The 11,660-nt window shown below is 40.1% G+C and overlaps 1 long non-coding RNA gene and 1 pseudogene across 2 annotated transcripts; one reads left to right on the plus strand and one right to left on the minus strand.

Annotated features, from left to right (window-relative positions):
• Positions 1-2,617: 2,617 nt before the first annotated feature.
• LOC148995403 (uncharacterized) lies at positions 2,618-4,796 on the minus strand. Of its 2 annotated transcripts, XR_016155256.1 has the most exons (5): positions 4,752-4,796; positions 4,047-4,148; positions 3,077-3,326; positions 2,843-2,904; positions 2,618-2,729 (listed from the first exon to the last, which is right to left on the minus strand). It is a non-coding gene; the product is annotated as an uncharacterized LOC148995403 (long non-coding RNA). The 2 variants fall into 2 exon arrangements; XR_016155255.1 differs by lacking the exon at positions 4,752-4,796 and having other exon boundaries at positions 4,047-4,316.
• Positions 4,797-9,602: 4,806 nt separating this feature from the next.
• On the plus strand, positions 9,603-10,415 carry LOC148995404 (uncharacterized; annotated as a pseudogene).
• Positions 10,416-11,660: the final 1,245 nt, after the last annotated feature.

Here is an 11,660-nt window from a genome sequence, read left to right on the forward strand (position 1 = left end):
AGATCAATATTACGACTGCGATATAATTAATCGTGCAGCACTAATGCTTAGTGTATTCTAAAGGGCAATAAACTCCACTCCAGCAAGATAGTCATTTTATGCAAATCATAGACCTTTATGCCTTATCTACAAATAAAGTATAATATTGGGAACATTGATCTTGAAGAGAGTGTCGTCGTGTTACTGTCGCAACCGAACGCGACGCGCTAATGCTGATGCATGGAGAATGACTGAGGCGAGATGACTTTCCGTTAACTTTAACTTAGAGACTAAACTATTAATTTTACCACACATTAAGCTATTGAATGACTTTAGAAGTCTTGGAATATAGTGTGAAAACTTGATTGTGCTTTACAGTTTTTTATGCCTTTAGTGGGGCTTAACAAAATAACACAATATGCAGAATGTCGGACGTCACTTATAGGCTAAACTGTTTTTATAGATAAAACTATTTACATTCGGCAGTCATGAAAACAAATCTCAGATAACGGTTGACTAGGTAACAATGTGTAATTTTGCGCCGGAGTTCTCCTTTAACTTACATTAGCTAACGTTAGCTAACTACGAACGAGCTAACCAGATAACATTAACAAATTGACAAGCACTTACTGGGCATAATGGCTCCTCAAATGACGGACGAAATTGGAGGTTGTCATCTGACTGTCCGCGATCTTAACGTTGCATGTCTTGCAAAGCGCTGTTCTTTTGCCATCTTGTTGTAAGAAATTCTTGAATCCGAAAGCGACCCTCGGTATCCCTCCGGCTGACATGTTGATGTGATCTGATGTAAGTGGGCGTGGTGTGCGCGTAAGGTATGAGAGGGCATGACTGATGATCTCTGATCCAGTCATGACAGCGCTATTCTCAGCCTGCGCTCCAGCTGGATCAACTTTATTTTTTTTACATAATTTATATACTTTATATTCAAACTGAAAACATGATGTGATTAACACTCAAGTCATATAATTACATGCAAGTGTGTTTGATTTATGGACCAAATTTTCAGATCAAGTTTATGGACCAAGTTAATTTAATTAATAAACTAATTATATAAAACTATTAATGCACTACAATTAAACTGGTTATATGCCTTTACTTATAAAAAATAAAAAACTTATTTAAAAAAATACCAGGCTTAAGGCATTTATTTTTTATGCAGGCCATACACACAGGAGTGAAATGGTTAAGACCCCTCCCCCTACAAACACACACACATAGACAGGCAAAGACAGAGATAGGCTCAGATTGAGCAAGACCACATTCAAACAAACATATCTGGCTTTTTGTGGGTCCTAGCTAATGAGTGTCAATTAGAAAGTTGTCCGGCTCGAGGAGTACAATATACATACCGATTTTTGTAACTGTAGATAAAACTAACAACCCCACTTTTGTCAAAAGGTGGCGCTACTGAGCCCTCACCACGCCCGTTTCTGAAACTTTGCACGTGTCTACTGGCTAATAAATGTGATGTGTCTGTCGAGTTTCATGCAATTTCAAGCATGCTAAGGGTCTCCAAAGCATCCTAAAAGAATGGTAACGTTTGATGCGTCGCCACGGCAACAGTTTCAAAGAAATCAAGAATCCATTCACAGGTCTACATCTGCCGTATGTTTACATTATACAGATGACGTTTGAAGCAAATCGGGTAAAAATAAAAGGGTGATATCAAAGCATTTTGAAAGTGACACACTTCCTGCTGCCAGTTGGTGGCGCTATAACTTTGACTCACAATAGTCACATCCATGTGATCGTCCTCTTACAGCGAACACACTGCTGAAGTTTCATCAAGATCAGTTAATGTATGCTGAAGTTATAACAAACTTCCTGGTTCACGTTTCTCGTCATGATTTCGTTTCCTCGCCACGGCCAAACCGTTCGAGATATCAAAATTCCCTTTGCAAACTTTCATCCTCAATGTCTTGACTTCATGCTGACCGAGTTTTGTCGAATTTGAATCAAAGCTCTAGGAGGAGTATTTAACATTCCATTGCGAGCGTTTTACAAACAAACCTCAATAGCCGACTTCCTGTTGGGCTGGGGTAAAAAGTAAAAGCGCGAGGTATAGATGAAACTATGAGATCAACATGTGCACCGAGTTTCATATTATTATATACAAACGTGTTTGAGTTATGGACCAAGTGTTCGGACCCCGTTCCAGGGGGCGCTGACGAGCCGCCCTGCCACGCCCGGGTACCAGCTTCAGCCCGGCTCTGATGGCCGCGGGTTCTGACCCATGTGCAAAGTTTCAAGAGTTTTCGAGCACGTTAAGGGCCCCAAAAATGCCCAAAAGGTTACAAAATAATAATAATAAATAATCCTTAGGAAAACAATAGGGCCTTCGCCCTTTCAGGGCTTGGGCCCTAATAAATAATCCTTAGGAAAACAATAGGGCCTTCGCCCTTTCAGGGCTTGGGCCCTAATAATAATAATAATCCTAAGGAAAACAATAGGGCCTTCGCCCTTTCAGGGCTTGGGCCCTAATAAATAATCCTTAGGAAAACAATAGGGCCTTCGCCCTTTCAGGGCTTGGGCCCTAATAATCCTTAGGAAAACAATAGGGCCTTCGCCCTTTCAGGGCTTGGGCCCTAATAAGTAAAACAGAGGACAATAAAATGATTACAACATCTTTAAGATTACCTTTTACACATTCAGGGTCAACTTCTGTAAAAGTTGACCTTAATTCTTCGAAGAGGTAAGTGGTCACAGCCAGGTTATGTGATGAATTTATTCTGGGGGGGAAAGTTGCAGGTATCATTACTGAAATTCACTTTTGGCATTCCAAATCCATAGAGTAGTAGATTAAACTAACATTTAGGCTATAGTATATAAGAAACAGTCTTACCTGGTTTGTGGAACGTATTTGTGTGGGTTGTTCTCTGAATTATGGAGGCGCCTTACAGATTCCTGTAAAGTTTGAAATTAAAAAGCAATTAAATTGATTCACAATCTTCAAGAACCACAAAACTGAATTTTCAGTTGGAATAAGCTGACCATCACAGTAACCGCAAGAGACAAAACAATAATTGTAACCGAACTATGGCTTACAGCCACGTTATAGAACAATAATTGGACTTACCGCAATGTTCACGTCATGTGCCTTTTTTATTCTTTTCGAAGCGTTGTAAGATTCTTCATGTAACGTTAGTCTGTGCTGCTCATACTTTCGCTAAAGAGCATCAAGACGCTGGAGAGTCTCTCTGAGAAGATCAGGTTGTGGCCAAAGACAGATTGATCCTCCCATTGTGATTATGCATCACAGCTGTGGGGCATGTGGATGTGATCATCCTCATAGTTATCCACTGCATTACTGACTCTCATTGATGCATCTATGGAAATATTATAACCATACACATTTTTTACATTAGTAGCTACTTAAAATAGATCATGGAGAATTCATTGATGATGGCACCCATAGTTACACAGAACAGTGTGTGAGAAAGATACATTAATTAAAAACGAAACAATACACAATCTCCTAACTCGCCATAAGTCAATATCAATATCTGAATGAGAGATGTAGCTAGCTGGCCTGCTAGCATCAGCAATCTCTGTATAGACCATTTCACAAGATGTAAACACTGGTCCAGAAGCACTTCCTGTTTCAGTTTTAACACTGTATAAACGTTGGGTTAAAGTACAACCAACAGAACAACTGAATCAAAAAGTTAAACAAACATATTCAAGATATTTTCTTTACATTTGAAATTAAAAAGCCTTTTACAAACTGAAACAGGAAGTGCATCTGGACCAGTGTTGTTTACATCTCGTAATGTGCAATAGCAGTAATGTGAGCTATTGTAAGACTAATGTAAGTTACCATACTATCTTGTACTACCGTGAATATTCATTCATTCATTTATTCTTTCAGACTCTTAGGTCAATATCACAAAGTTAAATAAATAACATGTATGTGGGCAATGGTATCATGCAAGATTCATTGTATTTTGTTTACGGCTTGTTACTGATCTTAAATGCATTCATAGAACGGACTTCACGAATCTAAAGTTAGGCAAACAAGCACATAACAGTTAGGCAAGTTAGCTTACCTGAATCTGACAATATTCAACACCCGGCGTGACTTCTTTATCGGAACATCGTAGCCGAGCCATTTCTGGGGTGTTCCTCAATCGGATTCCCGTCCTTAGGCCCTGTTTACACGAGAACGCTCGCGGGTGAAAAAGTAAAAATATTTTATCGGATGTGCCTTTCGTTTACACGGCGATGGCGTTTTTGAGGCTCAAAAACGCAAAAAAAGTGAAACCACCCTCCAGAGTGGAAATCTTAAAAACGCTCCACCTCCGCGTTCCCGTGTAATGGTAAAAACGCAAAAGTTTGCTTGACGGTGAAAGTTGTAAGCAGGCGCGTGGACTTAGTGTTGCACTCCTAGCCGCCTGAAGTGCATACTACATTGAATTTCACACACTTTTGCGTCTCCATTTGCACGCGGACTTCTCACACAAAACGCTCGTCTAAGCGCAAAAAAAAAAAAAGATGACGCAACGCCACTTTTGCGTTTTCTCATCAGAATCGGGCACTTTCAAGCCTATGCTTCCAAATGTGTGCCTTCCGCCATTGCCTCCGGTGCTCCTCGTCTTTAGGTGGTGGGTGTAGCTAAATCGTAAAGTGCACCACAACAACAATCTGACCGCCTCACATTATGTTCGTTACACCGTTGGTTCAATTGTTCTCTCCTCTTAATCCAACTGTTATGGCAGCACCTAACTGAACATTTAATACTTGCCATATTTTACCGTTCGTTTCAACTAGCGCAGAATCTCATCCCTCTCTTGAGCCGGAAGTTGAAGTCTTTCTCAGACGGGAGTAAGATGACAAAACGAACGCAATGGCGTCACCCTTGTTGTCGTGCAAAATAAGGTGAATAGAAGAAAACTGTTTCCAAACCTTAAACTGTTCTCTTTGCTTCGGGAAAGAATGCTGTAATTTTAAAGTATTTTTCTCGCGCTTGAAGCAATACACTAACGTTATTGGTTGCACCTCCATTACGTCACCACATTTGTTGTGTTAATGGTTGTGAGTGGTGAATTTCAAACCTCAAAACGCCCCCTTTTCTTGCAGCTTGTTTGTTTGCGGAAGGACTTATTTACTCAAACCACAAACCTCGGTATGACGCGTTGCAAGTGAATCTATTTAATTTTGTGAATAAATATGATGCAGCTGGACCTTTCAACATGGAAGGATAACCAGCTGCTGACAATAACACGGGAAAGCCCGGTGGTTTTGCGACCACTCGTTTCACATCATGCATGCCCAAAGAAGCATGGATTAACTCCAAGCCAAAACCGTGATGTCATTGTCCATCTCGGTTCAGATCTCATATAATTGTGTCAATGCAGGCAGTTCAATAACATTGTTGAATATTAAATAAAAATGTCCCCAACTAAGCAAAGCCAATGGCGACAAATGTTGTTGTCTGCAATTTGTAAAACTTCACAATAAAAATTTAGATATTCTGAAATGTTTCCCTGTATTTTTTATTTCATTAAATATTCAGATGTTTTTGTGAACGTATATTCATGGTGTTTATTTTGTCCTGTTTTTATAAAAGAATATTTGATTAGGATACTTTTTTTCATACAGTAGTTTTAAGGCCCTGACACAGGCGACATAAGCCAACCCTAGAGTTGGCTTTAGTCATTGCTAGTTCTTTGACGTCGGTTTTCTGTTTCAGGGCCTTAAGAATTTACAAATTCTGTACAAAAAAAAACTTGTTTGCTGTAGACCAGAGATAATTTTCAATCCTGAAGTCCCCTGCCACTCCTCCCTCTGAGAACAGCCAGCACCCTTAGTGTCAGTCATTAACATATGAAAGGTCTTCTTCACACCTCTCACATCCAGCAGTGTTTCAGCTGTATATGTCCGTAAAATTTCACGGATTCCTGTATATGCCCGCGTAGGTGAGGTTTCCGGGTTTGTCTGGAAATATACTGTTCCGTGTTACTCTGATCCGCTTTTTCCCACATACATCCAGCAAACATCAAATTGCACAGGAGTTTACCATGCCCGGATATTGCCGGATTTTAGTCTTTTCATGCAGTGGAAGGTGGCCAGGAAGGTCACATTTACATCTGGCACGATGTCATCCTATGCCATCAGGAATGAAACCTGGATGATCTTATCATGCGTTATGGTACAGTTGGAAACGGAAAAATCACTGGAGCCCATGTATAGGGGCCTTGCAAACCGGTACAGGATGGCAGAAGTGGAGAAGGCACAGTTCCATTGGGTAGACAAGTAGGCCATGGGGCATTGTGAAAATGATCATATATTGTAGAATAAAAAGGTTAGAGAGAAAACAGCAGCAACATACAGAAAAGAAGAAGCAAACAAAGACTTGTCTTGCCTGTGGACAGCCCAAATCTCAGTACGAGAACGATGGCTCCTCCATCCACTTCTTCTTTCAGCAAGGTTCTGTTAGGTACTTCTATTGTTCCACAAAAGTTTTTAAAACCTACAGTGGAGAAGGACTAACACACCCAAGAATGCCATTCACAGATTTTATGGAGACCAAGTTCTTTCAAAGGGAACTGGAAGCCACAAAAAAAACGTGTTGAGGAGAAAGGGCAGTTTAAACGGAAGAGGTCTGATACTCAACACAGTGGTCGCCTGTGCAGATTCTGTAAAATGGAATTGAAGCAGGGCCTAAATAGTCCCCATATACACACAGGCTTTCCTGGGGTACCAGGGAAATATATTTACTGTCCTTCCAAAGTATTTTCTATCTACAAAGGTCAGGGCATGGACAAAGAGATGACCTGGAAAGAATTTCAAGACTCTGCTTTTTATGAGATGGAAAAGCAAAGATGGGTGACAGAGAAGGGAAAATGAAAGGGGGAAAATATCTTGTTTCTCTAATTGTCTGTGCATATAGACGAATCCGACGAGCGTTCTTGTGTAGGCTGCCATCTTGTGGCGACGCCATTACTGAGCTGTTACACCGGCATAGACATATGCACCGGTATGTAAACAAACCTCGGAGATAAGGTGATAACGCACCCTTGATGACAGCTACAGCCAGGCAGACTTGTTGGGTTGATGATGTTAGACAGCGGCCTCCAGTCACAGATGAAGGTACAAACGATCTTACAGATTATTTATGAAAATAGCTTGGCAAGCAAGCGAGGCTAACGTTTGCTACCGAGGAAACTAAAAAAAAGATCTGTCCATTTGGCAACAATAAATAAATAAATAAACGAAATCAAATAGACAATTTCATGTTTTTCATTTGTGTCCATTATTTATCTCATTTTTACATTGCAACGGGCATGGGTAAGGTAACGTTACAGCTAGAAAGTATACATAATATTACATATACATAAAATACTGTTTTTAAACCATGGAAAGAGGTCAATATAACAGCAGGAGAACAATTATGTCACATAACGTTACATTCAGCTCAGGAAAGCCATTTAATGACCATAGCATGTAAATTGAATAGAAAAAATAACAAGAGAGGAGATTTTGCTGATCACTATATCACACATTTATTATATATTTTTACTTATGTCATTAAATAATTGTTATTATACGCGAATGTCCGCGTCTTGTACTCGCCCAGGAAATCTGTGTAAACCGTACGGCACCAGACAGGGGCAGTCGACCCGGGGTATTCACAATGTTTTCTCTTCAAAATTGAAATTTTACTGCCACCATTGAAACAATTTATAACGGAAACTGTTTACCCACTCGACATTATACAAGGGCTAACGTTGTAACGTTAGTGACAGTCGTAAATCGCAGGCTGTTTATTCCAGTGGACGCAAGTTGCAACTAAAACAATAGGAGGCAATGGCGCAACGCTACCCAGCAACAGCTCAGTAATGGCGCCCGCTTACTTCCGGTAGTTTCGCCGGATTCGTCTATATTCTCTTGATATCTTTGGCTTTCTTTTATAGCTTAAATTTTTATAGTTTTATACCAGTTTAATAATATACGAAGGCCTTTTGTGTGTGTGTTGGCTAAAGGAATTGTACAGTTAAGACCCTTAGACTGAATGGAACTGTAAATTGCAAAGCAATAAACAGTAAAAAGAAAGAAATCTTGTAATAGTCTTTTTATAATTAACTTTCTTTTGCAAATTTTGAAAAAAAAAATCCCTGATTGTATAATTAAAGCTTTCAAATTTGAATAACATTTATATCTGTTTCATTATATCTCCTCATCTTAATTATGCTGTCCAAGGTCCTGATTTAATGCTATAGCTACTTTGGCAAATAAACAAAGAAAAAATCTAAAAATCATTTGACTAATGATTGAATGATTTTGTATGATAGATATAAACTTTATATGCTATGGGTTGTTTTTTGTGTTTATATTGGCTCAGACTTGTGTAAAAACATATCTCAGGCTTGCAATGAGTGGGATTCGAACCTAGGTCTACACGAGCATACCAAAAATAATGAGAAAAAATCTGATTGGCTGTAGTGGTAATTCAGCACCAAGGACAGTGCCAACAAAGCTTTAATTTCATTGGCTGTCACTGAGTTCCAACTATACATGACCTGCCTCCTCCAGTTTGGGAAATATAAAGGGAAGTCTTTCAGGTGGCTTTTAGAGAATGATGTAGGGTACACTATGTATCTCATCAAGAACCTCAAGAAGGAGGAGGCATTAGGTATCTGTATGTCTGAGAGGCATGGCAAGGACAACCTACTTTTGTTAAATATGCCCTTAGTTTTGGAGAGATCCAGTCTCGTCTCACCTATGAGGCCACTGGAGTGGGTGTTGCGGCAGCCTCATCAGAAGATGACCAGCTGGTTGGCTTTGGTTCCCGGGCCAAGAGCACTTGGAAAGAGATATGGGATGGCAGAGCTCATGGCTATGCGGACTTCATCATGGGGAAGAGCTGTGTCCCAGGAACACGCATGTGTAAGTTGCAGCAGTACCTGCGGAAGAGGCAGTAATCTGCCACTGCTTCGCCATCTGCTGAGCATGCCTCAAGGGCCCCAGCTAAACCCCTATTAACATTTTTGTTTAATTTTTTTTTAGATTAAAATAACTATTCATGTATGACAAGAAATAGACTTGTTAGTATATCCTAACGAGCCAAGGATCTGAATCAGGTGTGTTAAATAAGGGAGACATACACAATATGCAGAGCAGTGGGTCGCGAGGACTGTTGAGAACCCCTGGTTTAGCTAACTTATAAAATATAAAGATGTTTGTTTAGATACAATAAATTGTAAACGAATATTTTGACTGTCTGTTGCTATAGTTACAGCTGATATAGTCAGTTTCACCATAACTCCTTTACTTGTTGTCCTCTATCACTTTTTAATGGATACCCTGCAGCCAATCAGAATCGAGTATTCAACCAGACCATGGTATTAATAATGTTAATCAGTTGCATTTTTTTTTTTTTGCCCTAATCATTTTTCTTTTTAAATCCTAGTTGCCTCACCTCAACCATCCGCTCCTGTTCTCCTGCCTGGGCATGAGAACGACATGAGCAACTGTAGCTGTTCTCAACACCAGAAGCTATGGATGAGGATAGAGCTCCAGGATCTCGGGCTGTGGCCTGGGTCTCGTCCAGTGCGTAACCTAGGGAACGCAATTTCACTGTGGCGTCTTCCACCACCGAGAGTCACGTCATGGTCAGGTTGAGGAACAGTTACCCCCTGCCATGTCTGCATGGATGTCCTCATCCACAGGTTGTCTCTGCAGGTGTGGGCAGGCCCCGAGTGATTGTTGGTACCAGTGGCCAGTATTACATCTTGTCCTCACGTCTCTGCTGCAAGGCCTGTCGGAGGAACTGGTTTGCTGACAATCCACGATGGCTTGAGAAGCTGCCCAAGCGGTTTACCAACCTTCTGCCCGCATTCCTGACCTACAAGAACCCCATTTGCAAGTCTGTGATGGATGAGCTGAGGCACACTGGCAAATCACCAACCGATATGGCAAACCAGGTGAATGAGTCATTCACCTCCAGTATGAGCGTGCTCACCCATAGAAAGTGTCAGGGATGCTGAGGCGGCCAGGCGAGCATACATGGACAGAGGACCATTGGGGAGTTTCTGAGGAAGGAGAACATGCCACGTGCTTTTGTCCATTATGACGACCAAGATGGGTGTTATGGAGTCTCTGTGTCAAGCTTCTATCTTACCGACTGCGTACTAGATGAGTTCAGACGTCAACAGCCAGCCATGACCAAACTCCTCCAGGGCACTTTTGGGCATGTCCTCAGGTCAGACCACACCAGGAAAGTTACAAGAAAAGTAATGCTGGCATCTGGTGTCATGTCCAGTTATGCCATCATGAATGAGACCTGGCTGATTGTTTCCTGGGTGACGGTTCAGTCTGAAACTGATAGGTCCTTGGAACCGATGTACCAGGGAATGGCCAAGAGGTACAGCGATGCTGGAGTGGAAAAAGCAGGCTTCCACTGGATGGACAGGTGAGAACAGCCATCTTTTCTCTTACCACTGCCATTCAAACAGCCAATGACATGCCTAATAACTAGTGCTGTCAAAAAACAAATAAAATTAATCACACTTTTTTTATTAATTAATTGTAATTTTATTAATCCTTCTTGAATCTACACACAGGGCTCCAGACTAACTTTTTTTACTAGGAGCGCTGTTGCCCCTGACTGAAAATTTTAGGAGCGCAAGCAGAAAATTTAGGGGCACACCTTAAATCAGCTGCAATTATTATTATTAAATTAAATCATTAAATCAGCTGCAATTAAATGCAATTATTGAAATTTCCCCCAAAATAACTGTAATACTGACAAATTCTTTAATAATAAATAGACTTATAACATTATGATATGCTGTTTTATTTTAAGTTCACAGGGCTCCAGACTCAAATTTGAGGGTAGCACCACCTCAAATCACAACTCACACCGACAAAAAAAAAAAAAAAACTGGTAACACTGGGGCTGACAATAAATCACTTAGATTAATTTAGTTATTATCACTTATAATGTCTTAATATTAATTAAAAACAAAAGGAGAGAAAACATGTATGTATATAAGGACTTGGAGTGAAAATAGCCAATAAACATCTTACTGTTTACAATGTGTTTTTTTTAAATTTTTAATAAAAATAAGATTTTAAAATTTTTAATATTAAATACTGTATGCAGTCTTCCAGATCACAGCTGCCTGTGGATGTGTGTTCTTCTGTGGCTGTCTGTCTGGTAAGTTATATTCACTAATAACAGAAGTATATTACAAAGTGGGATCAGGGAACTTCTGCAAATAGAAATCTGAGATAATTAGGAAGATTAACTAACTTATTTAGTTGTCCCCTTTGAATTTAGATATCTCCTGAACAAGCTTTGGCAATATGACCCAATGTGATACCAATTTATGTTCTTAGGATATTCCACAGACAATCATGGACCGCTGCAACAAGGTCTCAGCAGCTAAATACACCAATGATTTAATGCATGGTCTGTACAACACCGAATTCATGGCATCTCACAGTGTGACTGGGCTTGGATCATCAAGTAAGGGGGAGACACGACCATCACTTCATCATGAAGATGTCAAGAAGATTATTTGTAAGTATTTTTTCTTCAGTGGAAATCAGTAATGTGCCATCCATATTTTATGTCTATGTGTCTATCTGTAACTTGTCTGTTCTCCTTTCCTTTACTTCTTTTCTCTCTTTAGATGAAGTTAAATCTGTCTTCCCTG

The sequence above is a fragment of the Pimephales promelas genome, chromosome 3, assembly GCF_988280905.1.
Source record: "Pimephales promelas chromosome 3, fPimPro1.hap1.1, whole genome shotgun sequence".
Taxonomy (NCBI): domain Eukaryota; kingdom Metazoa; phylum Chordata; class Actinopteri; order Cypriniformes; family Leuciscidae; genus Pimephales; species Pimephales promelas.